The following is a 12,788-nucleotide window of genomic DNA, read 5'->3' as shown; positions in this document are numbered from 1 at the left end:
CTTGAATGCAGAAGGTAAGCAAAAACACATTTTTGAACAAAATGTGTGACTGGAGACGCTCTTTTCCCTGAAAAGGTCCGGGAGGCGCCTGGTGGAGAAGAGGAAAGTCGGCTGCAGGTTTGTGAGGTGATTACATGGTTTGTTTGTATGCGTTGCAGGAGGTAAGACGGGTTTGGAGGTGGCAAACTGGAGCCTGAATCCTGGACAGGTTGTAGGTTTGAAGATCTGAGGAGTGGGACGATGGAACGGAGGGGAGTGATCCACCGGGTGAAGTCCTGGGGATGCTTGAGCTGCAGTGGATCGACCTGAAGAGTGGAGGTAAGTTTAACTCAAGATGTTTCACCAGAGGGAACACTGGAGACCGCTAGCAGACAAGAGGCCACCATGGACGGTGGTCATCCAGCGAAAAGGCGTTGTCCTGTCGCTCCTTATATCCACAGCGGCTTGATGAAGGAATCAGCAGCAGGTCTGGAGGCTGCTTGGAGTCAGTAATACCGTCTGCAGAGATCCTCTCTAGAAAGTGTGACTCACACTCAGACCAAAACACACCTACACACCCAGGAAGCAAATCATAGCACAGGGCGTTCTGGTTAAACACAACCAAAACAAACACGTGTGAGTGGGAGAAACGGCTTGTGGTCTTTTTTTTTTCTTTTAATCAAAGACAAAAGAGAAATTCTACAACGGCTAAAATCTCCATTTTGGTTTACATTTAGTAAAGAAGGAAGTTGTTCTCAGTGTCTTCTTCAGAGGTTTTTGTGTTGTTTCCCTTCAGTGGTTCTGATGCAGCTCCACCACAGGTGAGGAGAGGAACAGGCTTTTTAGAAGGTTTGGATCGATAGAGTACAAGGTTTACCCCAGTATATAATAAGCCTGGTGGGCCACCAGGCTTTACTTGCCCCCCCACCAGGCTTAGCATTGCTTGGTCATTGGGTTTTTTATACACCAGTAACAGTGAATAAGTTTGTAGTTGGCGTATGACAAAAACTGGACACGAGGAGATGCACACCTGCCCATTGGCCTCAAACGCCAAGTGATGATGCCTTCGGGCACAACATAGTAACATTTCATCTCTCTCTGTTCTATCTGAGCACACTGTAGCTGCTCTGTGGTTCTTTTGATGGAAAGTCCAGAAACGACACACGGGGCATTTCTGCTTGTTCTTCCCTGCAGAAATGTGGACTCAGAGTCAACAGTCTGCGCTAATTCTTCTGCAAGAAGAAAGAAAGACCCAAACACAACCAGCGGTCTATGATCTTCTACTGACGCAGGATACCAACATACAGCTTCTGCCCTCAGGAGTCATATGTTTAGAGAGTAATTCACCATGGAGGCTCGTTGCATAATTGAAGCAAAGTGTTTCTTTGTGCGCTCATTTGGCCGTATCCCCGGGGTAACAGGGATCCACCGAGTACAGAGGATCACATGAGAATGAAAGTCTGTTTGAGTGAGGAAGAAACTCTGAGGGGACATGTTTAGAGACGGAATTTTACTATAATTTTTTTTCATAATTGTAAGTCAGCAAAGTTTCGGTCAAAGAAACAGATTTTAGCTGAAAATAGTGTTTCATAGATGTAGATCACCCTCAAGTTGATCTACATCTATGATCAACTTGATCATAGATCAAGTTGATCATAGGGACTGAGTTTTTCACTCAGTCCTTCTGAGTGAAAAACTCAGAAGGACTCGAGATAAAACTAGCTTGGTTATGTCAAGATGAGAGAGCAGTGAAGTAGTATTTACAAGAAGGAAGCCAGTTTTGAAAGAGAAACTGAGTTTGAGGTATTTTGCAAAGGAGAATGAGCAGAAGTTTCTTCCTCTGACTGTACAAATCTGGCAGAGACATGCTCCCAGACTAAAATATTTATTGAATTGTGATTTTCTTTCTTTCTTTCTTTTTTTTTAATGCCTCATCTGTATGACAAAGCCTCAAGTGGCCTGATTCTGCTTGGAACATGGAAAACATGTTTTTCTTTTGCTCAAACATATAAAAGAGAGATTAAAATGTTTACCTTCACCAAAAAAAACAACCTTGTTAAACATTTCAAATGCTAGACTTTCCAAGGGTTCAAATTCAAAAGGTTAGTTCTGATATATTTTCAGTGTGTCAGACAGTGAATAATGTAGAAATACATAGGCAAAAAAAATACAGCAGATATCATTTTTTAAACTAAACATGCAGTTGAAAGCTGACATTCACATACACCAAAGAAAAACACATATATATATATATATATATTTCTCTCTGTCTGGCAGTAAATTATCTATGTATAATAAATGCCAGAAAACGTACGAGAACTTTTTTTTTTTCTCGAGATTTCTTTGTAACTTTCTCCACATTCAGAAGCGTACGCAAACTTCTGGTATCAACTGGAGCTGTTGCTGCAGATTTCCCTCTAGTGTATATTATTATATTAAGAATCAGACTGAAAGGGGTTGAATACGGATCCGTGCCACACTTTCCAGATAAAAGTCAAGAATTGCAGTCATATTCAATGAATTCAAAAATGCGTTCCTTTGGCATACATCCGTCACCGCGGAATAAATCTGTATAATGTTTCATTTAGTGGTGAAGTTCCTGAAGAAAATGAATTTATCAATAATATTCAAATTTATTGAACGGGTCTGAACTGCTTTGTGCTGGTCTAACACATGAAAGCTGAATTTAAAAAAAAAAAATATTAATCTGACGTGTGAAGAAGTTCAGCTTGTATCATTTTGCGTTAACAAAAACTAACCACAACATTACAGGTGAGGCCATCGGCTCCGCGGGCCCTCGGCAGGATTCCCACTTGAACCCCTTGTTCAAGTCTCAACTAGTTGTCAATGTTTACCTACTTTTGCTTCAATAACCCACTTCCCCGCTTCCCAGCGCAAACCGGAAAAATCCCAGCGCCGAGCTGATTAAAGAGGTGTCTGAATTATTAGCGGCGGAATGACGGGGGGGTCAGAGGGCAACAACCGAGTGCGCGAGTCAATGAATACATAAATTATTGAGGAGCTGGTGGGCTAAGTGAGAAGGGGCCTCCATGCTTACGTCAGCAACATGTCATTAGACAATAAATGTGCGGCTGATGAAAGACTGGAGGGTAAGGGGCGGCGAGTGGAAAAACCCAGGAAGGGTCTGAGGGAGCAGCTGACAAATGCCACAAAAAAAAACTTAATTGGATCAAGGATCAAGATGAATGAGTTAAAATTTTTTTACATAACTAAATAAATGACAGAATGAATCAGGGTTTCTCTCGGTTTTCACAGCAAATTTATGCCCGATTCGTTCTCTATTCTGAAACTGTCTGTCAAAATTAAAGCCCGCTTTACCCCCTTTCTCCTCTGACAGCATCATAATTAAATTAGAAAAGCGTGTCAACCTCGTCTAAAAAGAGCCTCCCGCCGAGAGGTGACGCATGTTTCCCGGTGATGATGTGGGGAAAGGGCAGAGCCAACGAGCTTCCTCCTCTGTCAATCTCACTTTTAATAGGGGGGTATTTATTCACTGATATGTCGCTAAAGTAGGCCGCTGTGTAATATTTTTAATGGGAACTGTCGGTGTCAAAGGTCAAACTCAAAGCCAGTGTCACGGCATAACAAGGACTGGTGACAACTTCTCTCCGGGATCTATTTATAGATCATTCACAATTACATTTCCTTCGATTAAACCTTCGGCAGAAAGCTATATTAAGTTACTGCTAGTAATTAAGAAGTGGCTTCTTCTTCACACTGGCATCTCTCTCTCTTTCTCTTTCTCTCTCTCGCTTTTTTTTCTTTCCATCTTTGTGGCACAGTTAATGATCTGCACGAGCATGCCGTTTCCCATCAACCTGCAGCGACGCTCACGCGGGAACCATCACCAGTATCGATCCGCTACCATGGCAACCCAGTGTTTACACGCGGCGTTTAGTCGTCACGCGCCTCATTTGCGCCTTAATGGCCGGACGGGGGGCGAAGAGGGAAACTCTTAGGCGGGAACAGAAGATAGGAAGAGGTGTGACTGTAGACAAAATTAGCCGAGCCTTTTAGGCTGGTGAAAACTTCAAGAACACATTCCATATTTAATTGTAGTGGTAGTAGTAAAATGAGACAAGGGACAGATGGGGCCAATCAATGGGAAAATCGCAACAACACAGGAACTAAACACAAAAACACACATCCCTACAGTAGTATGAATTTTAGTGGTCGTTTCTCTTTATGATGATTCATTTTTGCTGCTAGCTCTAGAATTGCATGTTTGTTTTAGTTGTATTTACCCACAATGCCCTCCACTGTAGTCCGCTTCCTGCTCGACGTTCACATATACGTTCAAACCGTGCCAAAATTCACTTCAGCCGAACCAAGGCCAAAGTTTTTTTGGCGGACTAGAGTTTGCTTTTTTTTTTGGTCTGCGTCAGAGTTGGACCACGCATTTGCACCTTTCCAAACAAACATGGACTTTAGACATGCTTTGATTAATGTGAAGTAAACAGGGCTGGTCAATATCAATTTAATTCATAACGTGCTTTAGAAACAGCTATTAACTGCACCAAAGTTCTGTACAGTATTCATAGAACCAGCAGCAGTAATGCACCCTTAATTACATACAGGTTTATTATTCATTTATTGAGTTCTGAAAACAGTCTTTTGTCTGAATTTTATTACCGGGTATCAGAGTAAACAGGACTGAAAATGAGGGGATGTTCACCTGCTTGTCTTTGACTGTCCTTATTAATTCACCAATTGTACTCAAATAAACCGTTCTTCCAATTCAAGTCCTTTCTCTTGCACAGTTCACCTGTGTGCGTAAGTAGTTATTTATTGACTGGATTTGTTGCTTTTCCAGTATTTGCAACTTTGTTTTGCTCTAAAAAAAACAAAACAAAACTGGAGCTCCAATCCTGCATCATTCTTATAATCATTAGCGTCCTCGTTTATGAGAATCTCGTCACTGCTGCTGTCCTGCCCCAGTCCTGCCCCTTATCGCAGACCTAATTACGCACTTTTAATATATTTTATCATAGTACGACGGGGCCATACCAGCTCAAACCTGATTCTATTCCGTCTGTTTGGTTACCTGCAGGGTACAAGGTCGTGTACATGTACCGGCACAACAACGTCAGGACTCCGCTGACGCCCGTGATGCCCGTCCTCCTGAGCATCAGGACATCGTGTTGCCTGGTGTAACTGTTAGTCTGCGTGTGCAAGTCAAGAGGGGGAAGACGGGGAAGGCCGATGCGTAGATTACAGTCAGTTCAGCACATGATTGCAACAAATGAATGGACGAGGTGTACAGTACTGACCCGCTGGCGCTGACGACAGCAGTAGTAGGAATGACTGGGACGCAGAGTTGGACGATTATTGGTTTTGTTTGCTTCAGATTTACAGCACTGGCCAATTTCCTGTCCTGCGTTATCTGATCGCCTGCGCCGGTGCGATCGGGCAGGACGTCGCCCAGCAGACCGATCAGTAGGGGGAAAAAAACAAAAAACTAGTCATGATTTATAACTGTGGATGTGTGAGTGAATTATGAAACACATGAATGTCTTATTGGTAGTTCTGTAACCGGGTGGATGATTGGATAAGGAGGAAGAAAATAGATTTATGCAGCTAAATATGGCTGCATGGATGAATGACCTCACTAAGATGTACTAGAGGATAGAAACTACTATGGTGGAGAAATGATGGCAGCTGTCATTTTTTCTATTGTTGGCTCCTTGCAGAAACATAAACAGCTTAAAAAGGAAAACAATGCATAACTATAGAAACCAGTTATTTCCAGCTCAACTACTTTCCGGAGTGAATTGTTAAAAACATTTCACTCTTTTATTATTTCTTTATAACTGTTGCACAAATGTGGACACATTGATCCCCTATGGCTAAAATTGTGTAAAAAAGAGACTCTTCACTTTTTTATTTTCAAACCATCATTTATCCAGTGTAGAATCACGTCACTAGAAATAATTGAGTTGACGTAAATTGCTGTGATTTTACTTAACGTTTTTAAGTTGATGTGCGCTCAAGACGCAGTGGCCAATTTCTTTATTTATTTTTGCCACCATTCACTAGCCATGTTTCAAGTTATCATAAAATGTTATTGGGTTTATGTACATTTTTTGGACCAGTGATCCGACTCTTTGGATATGCAACACAGTCCGATAAGTTTGTGATAACTCCACATTATTCTCTGTTTTAGTCTGGTACTTGTATTATTATCATTGCTATTGTTATAATTGGTTTTAATATATTTTTATGTTATTTTTGTGTGAACCTTCATACCTGATCCTTCTGTTGAATTTCCCCTCCGTGGGACAATAAAGGCTGTTTTTAAATTCTAATGTAGTGAATTCACTCATCCATTGGTGGGTCTGTCATTTTACAATGTTTCTAACAGTGTAGCGTACACGTCTACATTGAAGCCATAGCATTTTGTCAAAGACCCAATAGTAACATTGTCATTTAACTCTATACTATGGAGACACTTCCCTCTCCTCAAGATGCTGGATGCTTGAAAGCAAAAGGAAAACGTGTGGGAAATTGTACTTTCTAATTAATTTAGCAAAATAAAACCATCCAGTCATTTAGTGTTTGTTCACACCTACACATTCATGCACATAGCTATAGCAAAAACAAACAAAAACCCCTTCATGCCTTTAAACCTGTCTATATACTTTGTAAAATATTTTACAAAATAGATACAACATTTCCAAGCGACTTATACTACACTTAGTGCAGAAGCCAAGAAGGAACCGTTTGTAAGATAAAATAAGTACACCCTAAAATACTTAAGGTATGTATTGTTGAGAATAAATAATTTTTTTTTTTTTTTCCTCTATCTCTTTTAGCTAGTTGCAAAGCTAAAGCTGAAGGAAATGACATGTTAGGAAACACCCTCAAAGCTAAGGTTAGAGGATATGACACAGTAGGGAACGCCCTCTTTAGGGCATAGCTTAGATAGAGGCTGACGAAGGAGATCACAAACTGTTCTTGGGTGCCATTTTGTCCTGCTAGCTCCTAAAGGTAGCATGAGGAATGGACCAGCTGTATGTTGGTATTAATAAATGGAATTCTTAAATTCATCTCACCGACCTCAACTTCATACATCAAGAACTTAGCATGGAGAACGGATAAATTCTCCACAGTATTTTGTATGTCTTGAACTCCTCTATCATGTGCAAAGGGTGATAGACTGGATGTTTTGGACATTTTACACATCTCTTCCAAATTTAAAAAAGATATGAAATTTGTTAACTGTAAATTTAGGGTTTGTCTGCAGATGTTACTTTCAAATAAATCACAGGTGTCAAACTCCAGTCCTCAAGGGCCGCTGTCCTGCAGTTTTTAGATGTGCCACAGGTACAAAACACTGAAATGAAATGGCTTAATTACCTCCTCTTTGTGTAGATCAGTTCTCCAGAGCATTAATGACCTAATTATCCTATTCAGGTGTGGTGCAGCAGAGGCACATCTAAAAGTTGCAGGACAGCGGCCCTCGAGGACTGGAGTTTGACACCCCTGAAATAAATGAATATGCCACACTTAAATACCAATCTTGCCTTTCAACATGCAAATTAATTGAAGCATATTTACTAGTTTGCCACTCTTGTAAGGTTAAAATCAGTAGCCATTATTATGAAACATCCAATGTTGACATGTTGGTATGGGGGGGCCCCCCTGGATTTAAAATCTGCATAGGGCCCCAAAAACGGTTTTGGCCGGCCCTGGGTTGCTCTGAAAATTTCTTCTGGGCACCACTGATGGCATCAAGTGGCATAAAGACGGCCTACGTAAGGTCACTTCAGATGTTATAGGAAAGAGATATTGTAGGCATATTTTTCTTCTTTATTCAATAGTTTCCCCTCGCATTTAATTATGTAATCACCATGACTAATGTTTGTCCTTTGAAGTCGAAAGCTCATCTGCTCTCAGTGACGCATCGTTCAGGTTTAAGACTGGAAAAATGTCTCTTTATGTTGTTGTTGTCGCCGATGTGTTTGCATCCAAGCTGAACCAAAGACAGAAAGGAGACCAAATCTCCAAATACGTTCATAATCTTCATGTGATCCTTGTTTAGTTTTTTTTTTTTGTTATCTTTTTTTTACAGATCAGATGCCCTGATGAACAAACATTATGCTGGGTCACAATGTAAGGAGGGTTTCAGAGTCTGCCACTGTTCCTGCCTCCACATGAGGCGTCTTCTACTCATCCGACTCGCTCCAAACAAATGGTAGGGGGTAACAGAGGGGGAAGGTTGAAGCAAAATATCAGTTGACAACAAGTGTGCAATTAATGTGATAGACAGGAAATAATCAGCGAGGAAAAGACAAAGAGGCATCAAATAAATTTTTATTGGGGGGGGAAAAAACGTGGAATGATTTAAATGAAGCGTTAGAAGAAAAATAAGTGGAAATTGAGAGGAAAAATAATGCCATTAAAGATGGAAAAAGGAGTGAGGTAACAGATGGAAAGACAAATTATGGCAATGGGAAGGTAAACCATGAAAAGTGGATGAGAAAAAATAGGATGAGTAAGATGGAGAAATGAGGAGAGAAAATGTAAATGTAGGACGTGACTCCACATCATCATCGTCATGAAAACAACAAAACAGACTCAGACCTGGAAGGTTGAGACTATAAAACATTTTCCGTCTACAGTGACACATTTACTTCGGACGATGCATCTTAATCCAAAGCAAAGGTTAACTATATAACTTAAGTATACTTCCTGTGGCTGGTGGAGAAAATGTTTAACTTCCACCCCTGGATGCACTGTAGAATTCACAGAAGATGGTCTGCATCACCAAATGTCCAACTTTATGCTTCACAGTTGCTGCAACAATCTTATTTTTGAAGGCCTCAGACAGCTCCTTCAGTCTTGCTGTGGTTTAACAGTCGCAAAATATCTGAGGCCAAAGATTCTTTAAAAGGGTAAGGAACACTGTTCAGATACGGAAGAGGATTAGGGCCACTGAAAAAAAAAAAAATTATGGCCCAGAAAAAAAAAAAATCTCTGAATTCTCATGTAAAACAAACAAAAAAAAATTTCAGTGTCCCGAAAAAAAAAAAAAAAAAAATTTCAGTGTCCCAGAAAGAAAAGAAAAAAAAAAAATTCAGTGTCCCGAAAAAAAAAAAAAAAAAAAAATTTCAGTGTCCCAGAAAAAAAAAAAAAAAAAAAAAAAATTCAGTGTCCCAAAAAAAAAAAAAAAAAAAAAAAATTCAGAAACCACAATTCTGACTGATGGGCGCCAGCAAGCAACCACCTTCAGAACCACAGACAGACGCGAGTTGTGGCGGACAGCTGACGTTTTGGAGAAAGATGTCTGATTTAAGTAACTTCTTACGTGCCAAGGAGTCCCCGAAGCTTCTATTGCACTAATGGAAGAGCAAAAGGTGAGTAAATCAAATGAGATAGTTTGGTGTCTAAAGCCCAACGGTTACGGCTAGTAGTTAGCATGTTTGTTAGCTCACGCGGTTATAGCAATAAGCTGATTTACAATGTTAAATCACACAGATGAATAAAGGATGTAACAGCTGGTGATTGCTGGAATTGTCCCGTAAATGTTTGGTGCCTTTATTTTATTGTTCTGTTTGAATGTTTTACAATGAAACTAAGGCTAGCTGAATGTCAGCCACCTTCTAAATAAGATGCCCGCTGTGTTAAATTGTGTAACCTTTAGTTCAGTGGAGGACAGAAACTATAGTATAAAGTCACATAAACGTTTATATATGCAAATATTTAAAAGGAAAATGTATGACTTGCACCGATCTGCGGCTGGCTGTAGATCTGATCGTAGGATCTCTTCACCAACACCAACTAATGTGCATATCTGTGATATTTTATCTTATGTATATCATATGTTTGTGTTACTGCGTTGGAAAAAGTTACATTATGAGAATCACAAAATCATTTTCTTGCACTGTGATGTGTCAGTTCAGGACAGAAATTACATCTCAATCGCTGAACTAAACTATCAGCACATTTATCGCACAGGTGTGGAAATGGTAGGCTTTGTTTAACTAAATCAAAGTTAATGTGATGTTTAATTTTTGTAATAAAAATTGAACTGTTAACAATATTTCCTTGTGTGTTTTGATGCATGATACCTTTTACCTTAAACAGACTGTATATTTATGAATCTGTGTTTTTATACTTACATGCTAACCAATCCAGTTCTTCCTTTTTCAGTAAAATAGAGAATTGAACATTTACTGCTGCTGTTATTGTAATTCTCCCCAAAACAGTAAATCGTTTTAAGCAGGGACCTAAGGGTACAATCTAAAAGGTAACTTTAACGTTGATGTGCACAGTAAATAATTGTCCTTTCTCATCTGTTTGTGTGCAGATTGACTGTGATGTCGCAGCAACGCTGGAAAATTATGGAGACGGAATTGCTGTTTTAAACTTCTGCTAAAGCAAAAAACTGTCCAAAACAGGTCTTCTGCTAAAGACTGTTCCATTCTTAAAGTGAAAGAAGCTAGAAAATGTCAGATTTGGATGATATCATTAGGCTTTACTTCAGACTGTCTTTAAGTAACAAAGAAATCCTTCATATTTTAGCGCACAGTCATCATACTATATTAAGTAATCGAACTCTAAAAAGAATTTGCAGAAGACTTGGGCTGTTTAGAAGAAAGAATCAGTCCAACCTTGAAGAAGTGCTGGCCTTTATCCAACAACAAATATTGACTAATGGACAAATGCAAGGTTATCGGTGGCTACATCTTCGTGCGGTTCAACATGGATTGTGGTGTCACAAGACACTGTGAGACATTTGATCAAATTGTTTGACCCAGAAGGTGTGGAACTGAGACGAGCACGACGGTTGAGAAGACGTCAGTACAATTGCAGAGGACCAAATGCACTCTGGCTACGATAAACTAAAACCTTATGGCATTGCTATCAGTGGCTGTATAGATGGTTTTAGCTGACATGTTTTATGGATGGAGGCTTGTACCACGAACAATGACCCCAAATTGATAGCAAGTTACTATTTGAAAACAGTTTCATGCGTCAACGGATGTCCAGAGAGGATACGTGCCGACAGAGGCACAGAAAACATTTGTATTGAACAAATGCAGATATTTCTGCGGCAAAACCACACAGACAGTTTTGCAGGGGACAAAAGTTTCCTTTACGGAAGAAGTACATCCAACCAGCGCATAGAAGGCTGGTGGTCGACCCTCCGCAAACAGAGTGCACAGTTTTGGATGAACTTATTTCAAACCTTTCTGGATGATGGTCACTTTACAGGAGACTTTTTGGATAAAAGCCTCATCCAATTCTGCTTTCTTAATCTTATTCAGGTAGAAGTGGTCACTGGTTCACTGTAATGTTTTTGTTTTAAAAAGTATTAAAAGCAAATCTGCTGGTATGTTTACTAGAAATAATAAAAGCTCTTCTTCAAAGTATTTAGCCACTTTCAGTGCGCATATAGATAATTTAAAAAGTGTTGCTGTTTATCTCGATCATGCCATTTGATAGTTTTTGCAATGTCTGATAGGTGCCCTCTAAACAGGACTTCCTGCACTGCATTTAATTAAAGACATATTGTGTGCAAGCAAACATAACATTTTCGACATCATTCTGCCAGAACATGAAAGTTTATTGCTGTCATAATTTTATTGTAGAGTTCTGATTTGACCTGACATTAGTCTTCAAGCTGTTACTGTGCTGATAAAAGTAAAACATACAGTTTTGTTGACATGTTTTCATTTCCCAATCCATAGTTTGTTTTGCTTTCACACTGTCATTTGAAGAAACAACGCTGATGCAAAGTTAATTATTGTTCTATGATGATCAGTTATGTACCAAATATCAATCCTTTTAAATGGGTATGCATTATGATTAATGAAAAATATATTTTTTTTTCAAACACAATGCTGTTCTGTTAAACTAAAGATATTGACAATGTATGGTTGAGATGTGAACAAAATGGCAGTACAGCAAGAATTACGTCATAAATTGAACACATGAAAACCAGTTCTTTGTGAAATACAAACGAACTTCATTGTTTTGTTTACCAAGAGTTTGCATAGTAGAGTTGATACCAGATATTTATGAGCAGTTGATTAATGTAAAAAAAAATATATAATAAAAAAATAAATAATAAAAAAAGTCATGTGCAATTTTTTTCTCACTGTCTGACGTTATAAGACAAAACTTTTCCTGCTTTTTAAGGTTTTTTTTGCTCTTCCTTTGAGAGTGATCAGACAGGAAAGCCAGTAATGAAGCTGCACAGCACAGGTCATCAGTCCGGGGCTTGAACCTGTGATGTCCACATTCAGGACTGAGGCCTCCATACATGGGTTGTGCTTTTCCACCGCACCACCCCAACGTTTCTTGTTTTAAGTTAGTTAGAATTAGCAAAATTGTATTTTCTAAATTCCAAAAAACATGAGAACATTTTTAGAGCGTTTTTGTGACTTCCTTCAAATGCAACAGTTTATATATTTTTAGTAATTATCAGGGATAACTGTCTTTTAATGCATTTAGACTATAGCTTTTAGACCTGCTCAAATAGAAAATGAGCTTAATCAACATATTGAAAACCATACCAGGAAAGTATTGGGTAAAGTAACATTTTATTAGCAAAAAGTCAGAATTGTGGTTTCTGAATTTTTTTATTTTTTTTTCCTGGGACACTGAAATTTTTTTTTTTTTTTTCGGGACACTGAAAATGTTTTTTTTTTTTTTTTTTTTTCGGGACACTGAATTTTTTTTTTTTTTTTTTGGGACACTGAATTTTTTTTTTTTTTTTTTTTACATGAAAATTCAGAGATTTTTTTTTTTTTCTGGGCCATAAATTTTTTTTTTCAGTGGCC

General features: G+C 38.9%; 1 long non-coding RNA gene across 1 annotated transcript; it reads left to right on the top strand.

The window, feature by feature from the left end:
- The first annotated feature begins 47 nt into the window (after positions 1 to 47).
- Positions 48 to 6,299, top strand: LOC116726792 (uncharacterized). The gene is made up of 2 exons (XR_004340663.1): positions 48 to 318; positions 5,051 to 6,299. It is a non-coding gene; the product is annotated as an uncharacterized LOC116726792 (long non-coding RNA).
- Positions 6,300 to 12,788: the final 6,489 nt, after the last annotated feature.

The sequence above is a fragment of the Xiphophorus hellerii genome, chromosome 10, assembly GCF_003331165.1.
Source record: "Xiphophorus hellerii strain 12219 chromosome 10, Xiphophorus_hellerii-4.1, whole genome shotgun sequence".
NCBI classification, from domain to species: domain Eukaryota; kingdom Metazoa; phylum Chordata; class Actinopteri; order Cyprinodontiformes; family Poeciliidae; genus Xiphophorus; species Xiphophorus hellerii.
The sequence above is the reverse complement of the archived record's forward strand: the minus strand, read 5'-3'. Positions and strand labels throughout refer to the sequence as shown.